This window comes from Helianthus annuus, chromosome 4, assembly GCF_002127325.2.
Source record: "Helianthus annuus cultivar XRQ/B chromosome 4, HanXRQr2.0-SUNRISE, whole genome shotgun sequence".
Taxonomy (NCBI): domain Eukaryota; kingdom Viridiplantae; phylum Streptophyta; class Magnoliopsida; order Asterales; family Asteraceae; genus Helianthus; species Helianthus annuus.
In genome coordinates, this window is record NC_035436.2 from 197,267,462 (window position 1) to 197,273,461 (window position 6,000).

Sequence of the window (6,000 nt, forward strand, 5' to 3'; positions counted from 1 at the left end):
TACCACTTTTGGGGTGTAACATATTTACCTATTGAAACTTACACATGAACTTTTTTCTAAACACATGAACATTCCTATAACATGCTTGTATATGTGATGGCTTGATACTTTAAATTTGGGTGATTCTTATGTGTTGAACTTATCATTAACTTCGTACGAGCCAAACCTTGACATATGTAGCGCCATAGGATTAACGACCCGCCTCTACTGAAACTTTGGTTATGTCATGAGCAAGTTGCGTTTTCTTGGTTTGATATGTTAGACACATGCCATATTTAATGTTTATCTTGAATCGCATGCTTGCTATGAGGAATTGTTCACACTTTTATCTTATGCTATGTATGTACCAAACTTGTATACTCGCCTTTGCTTTTGCATTGAATTGTATTTTAAACATGTTACAGGTTGATGATGATGAAATGAAAGAAGTAGCACGGTGCCTAGATACACACTTTAGACGTTAGGTTTAATATGTTGTATCGAATTTTGGTTATGTTGATTTGTTATTTTGATTAAACTTGTTGTTATTTGAATCTTGTATTAATGACTACCTGAAGTTTGGAAATGAAATTTGGATTATTAAATTATTGTCACAAATAGCGTTATGATGTCTCCAGCAATCTTCACACTTCGTCTCATCCCGATGTTTCCGCCATTGGTTGGGGTGTGACATTTTCTTTCTTTTTGTAAAAATTCTTTTTTGAACACTCACCAACCTCATATGTTGAATTTTTAAAAATTTTAAGTCTGTCGGTTGGTAGTTCAACACCAACAACCTTTTCTTTCAATTTCTGAGAAACTCCCTGTTTTGTTTTGGTGTTTTTCTGACAGTTCCATGCAATATGACCAACTTCATTGCATCTGTAACAGGTACGAGTTTCTTTTGGTTGCCACACTTCAGTTCCATTCTTCTTCTTTTCAGCAAGAAACTCCTGATTTGACTGTCTCCAGAACGGTTTCTCCTGTTCATCCTCAGCACTTCCACCTGACACAAATTCTGTTTTTGTTTTAGAATTTTTCATATTTGATGATTTTCTGGTGGAATAAAACCAACACCTTTCTTTTTGTAGCTACGATTTTGGTTAGGTTTCTTTTGAAAACCAGAACCAGAATTGTAACCCTTTTTCTTGTTTAAACGTTGTTGAACTCTTGAAGTGTATTTTTTAGGTTTTCCAGTAAGATTTAAATCTTTTATTTCAGAAATGTTAATTTCTGTCATTTTGAAAACCTTTTTGATCATGTCAAAACTAACACTTCTTATTGGAAATTCTTTGTCAGAATATAATTTGTCCGAATCATTTAAAGTGTATGCTACTTCAAATGTTTCATCATCCAAATTTGCTTTCGATAATTAAAATTCTTTACTGTAAGACCGTTTGACCGACGATTTTGAACTGTTGACTGACGAATTTGACCCTCCAGACTCAGACTTTGACTCATCCTCATCAGTATTCAACACCTGATCGACCACCTTTTTGATTAACTCAGACTCATGATCAGTGTCAGACGAGGTAAACGTGACATCAGTGTTTTCTGGTAATACGTCAGTTGTGTCGGTTTTTAGCTTTATATTGACTGCTTTTTCAAGTTGCTCCTCGTTTGGTTTTCTTGGAGAATACCCTTCCCAAATCGGAGGCGGACACTTGTTATAGCTAACAGTCGGTTTCTTACCACAATCGTTCTTCTTCTTTGGCTTCTCATCTTGAAAAGCTTCCATACCTGCAACAGTTGGGTAAATACGGTCAATGAGATAATCAGAACAAGAATAAATTTGTAACAAACGTCTAATTCTCTCATTATCGATCTTTTCTGTCTCCAACTCTTGCTTCGACTTAGCACTTTCTTCGATGTAGAAATTTATAGCTTTCTGCTTTGTCATCATCACAGCATTCATCATTGTTAGTGTAACATCCGTCAAAAATGGATTCCTGGAATCCGACCCGTTTTGAATTTTGGATTCTAATCCTTGAAACTCGGAAATTTTTCAGGAAATAATTAATCGTTCAAGTCGTTATAATATGGTCATTTAATTATTCATTAGTTTAATTAATTAAATTTACAAATAAAAGTTTTATTCTTTTATTTATTTATTTTTTTTTTAAAAAATATTCTAGTTCATTTTGTTAGAGTTCAAAGTTAGTTTGAAGTAATACAAGTTAACCAAGTTAGTAACTCAGATTAATCCAATTATTGATTTAGTTATTATTATTATTATTTTTTATTTAATATGGCGACTAAAATTTATTAATTTCATAGAATAGTCTAGTTAGTTTGGTTAGGTTTTAAAACAAGTTTTAAGGCAATATAAGTTAGTATTATTTGAAGCTAAGTTAGTTCAGTTAAGTATAATTAAGGGGGGTTTATTGTAACTTTTTGAAACCATTAATTAAAAAGAAACAAGAATTGGTCCATATGATTTGAATTCTCAGTTTCATTTTGTCGCCAAAAACACGTCAACCAAGTCAACCATTTCTTTCTTTCCTTTCTAGTTGAGTGAACTAAATTGTCGGGATTGCAATACGATTACGCGAATAGCCATCATTTCCTTTTTCCTTTGATCGCTGATTGTTAGGGATTGAGCTGTTACGCGTATTTTTTTTTTAACAAATCATGAACCTATACTATAATCGACATACATACAACTCCATCACAGATCATTTCCAAATTTACTAGACCTCGAAACTCTATATAAACAACTTCGTACAACCGGTTTTCGACACTCTCATCACCTGTTCGTATCACCTACACAACCGCCGGAGATCGAGGGCGTCGTTGGAGTAAGACGAACCAGCCGGAGCCGTACGAAGGATCGACCGGAGAAAACAAAGTCCACCGGAGTTTACGACAGGAACCGTTTCGTCACTGTTTCGGTATAGAATTCTTATCCTTTGTCTTTCGTTCAAGTCACCAATTGATACCCATCATATTCTAATTTTTAAACAACTAACAAGATCATGCTTTTCATACTAACAGTTTATATATAAAGATGATGACTGATTTCGAAAATGGTTGGTGGGTAAATATTCTATACATATTATTCTGAGTTCTGAATTTCAGTAATGTGTACATTAATTAATTTGGAATTATGAAATAACAGACCCAAAGATTAAAAAGGGTATTTAAAAAAATATAAAAGTATGTGATACCAGAATTGTTAAACTTGAGTGATAACTTTATCCAATTTTCCAATATCCAATTTTCCAATATTTTAGTTGTGATTTCTAAAAGATGGCAAAGGTATTTTACAACAGAAAATAAATCATTTTAATCCTTTAATTTTTTTTATATAACAGTTGACATATCCTTTTGTTTATATTCTTTTTCTTTATAATTAAAATCTTAAACTTAAATTTACATAAATAACAATTTATTAAGGAAAAGAAGTATTATATACAAATAATTAATTTATAAGCAAGATACTAAAAACTTCAAACCTAAATGTTAACAAGTTCGTTATGTGTTATTTTAATTATCTAGGATAATCGTCTTTGCTCGTTCTCTTGGATTATTTCCCAATCTTTACTCGTACGTTCTTACAAGAAAGCGCAACGCAATCAATGTGGGTATACTCGATCCCATTTTCGTTTTAAACACATTTGGGTGCAACATGTATTCCATATTCAAATTACACAACACTTGAGTCTTTTTTTTTATCACACTCTATCCACATTTAAACATGAACCAATTTGATGCTTGTAAACTCATATGCTATGCAAGTTGAACGTGTTAATCTCAATGCCCTTGAGTCTTGGGGTATTGCGATGTTGAACGATATTTGAACGATATTTGAACGATGTTGAACGATGTTGAACGATATTGAATGATGTTGAACGATATTGAACGATGTTGAACGATATTGAATGGCAAAGTAGTAACTTGTATCATTTTATTCATGTTGGATATGAGCACATTTAAACATTTTATTCTACTATATTATGTATCAAACTTGTATACTCGCCAACATATTTTGTTGATTTTATTTTAATACATGTTGCAGGTTGATAGACAAGATCTTGAAGAAACAAGATTAGGATGGACTAGAAACTCACCTTTAAAATAAATCATGTTTGAACAATTGTTTTATGTTGGATTTATTTGAACAATGTATGGCATTCTAGTATTTTATGAATTTGAATTTAAAGCATATTGTCACAATAGCGTTATGATATTTTGAGCAATTTGTTCGTCTCATCCCGATGTTTCCGCCATCGGTTGGGGTGTGAAAGATTGGTATCAGAGCCATAACTATAGGGAATTAGGAAGATTGCCATACTTTTCCCTAGTCTATAGTAGGAATACTCTGATACCATTGGTATCAGAGCCATAACTATAGGGAATTAGGTAGGATTGCCTTACTTTTGCCTAGCCTATAGTAGGAGTACTCTGATACCAGATTGGTATCAGAGCCATAACTATAACGAATTAGGAATGCCTTGCCTAGTCTATAGTTTAAGACCTTATTCACTATGTGTTGTTTAAAACAACTTCCTTTCTATCTTCTTTGCTTCCCTCTACTTTCTTGGACTCTTAATATACATGCCTTTCCTAAGGCTAACACAATACACACTTGGAGGCTTTGAAGACACTCATGTAACACAATCGAAACGATTCATCAAGATAGGGGTGATTCCCACACTTGGTGATGACTTTCACTCAGCTGTACTTTGATTTTTGCAAGAAATCTACCCTCAAGTTAGGAGTAATATCCAAACCTTGATGGGAGTTTTCAATTTCATATTCTAGTGGACCCTTATCTTATGATAAGTACCAACCACATTAGGGTACGATGTTGTCAAGTTAGAGGTGATACTCGCACCTTGTTAACTAGTCCCACTCCTCGATTTTCGCTCTCGCCAAAGTTTCGATTTCCCAATCGATTAAGGACGTGTAGTAACTGGAAGGACAAATATCGTTAGTCGCTCCTCGATGAGAGTATTTGTCTATTAGGCCAAAGCACATTTCCTTAATTCGAAAAGGGTTTCGATTTACTTTGGAATAGTCTTATGTTACGTTCCGTGACAATCCAATTTTTATGTTAAATCTTTTTATGCTATCTCAATTTTCATGTGTTTTACATTTGTATGATATATCATTTCAATCTAATACATGCATGCTAGTATACTTGATTCGTGATTACTGGGTTATTCTTATGTGATGAACTTGTCCTTTAACCCACACCTTAACATGTATAGCACTATGCGTAGTGCTATAGGAGTAGCGCCCGCCCGTATTCTAGTGGTCATGTTAATTTAACAACATTACACCCTCTTCGTTGCGACGATGTTGGGTAGTCAACATTGCGGTACACGATGGGTTGACCTGTTTATTCACATGCCAGTGATACGTTAATCTTGTTAACTAAGTATGTGATGTGGATTGTTCTACATTTTTATGCTAATACTCATATTTCCCAAAAATGGAAGCTTATCATCAAGATAGGAGTGATTTCCTTACCTTGACGATTAGCTTCGCTCAATTTTCAACTTCACCAATGAGCTAGGGGTGATTTCCTTACCTCAGAGGTAGTTACCAACATTTATTCGTTCTCAATGAAATTTTATATTTGAACGTCACTTTCATTTCAAGTTTGGAGACACGAATTGCACTATCTTCGCAATCTAAAACAAATAATAATAAGCTCTCATGAACGAACTAAATTTACGATGCTTTCATTATCTATGTTACACTACGTGAAATTCATAATTATGCTATTTGAAACTAGTTGAACCGTTTATATGCTATGTGACACATTTATGACACAATATGATCAAGTCTCATCTACTCTATGATTTCATTTGAATCAATGGAAGTCTTACTCTTAGATTTCAAGGACGAAATCTCCTAAAGTAGGGGAGACTGTAACATCCGTCAGAAATGGATTCCTGGAATCCGACCCGTTTTGAATTTTGGATTCTAATCCTTGAAACTCGGAAATTTTTCAGGAAATAATTAATCGTTCAAGTCGTTATAATATGGTCATTTAATTATTCATTAGTTTAA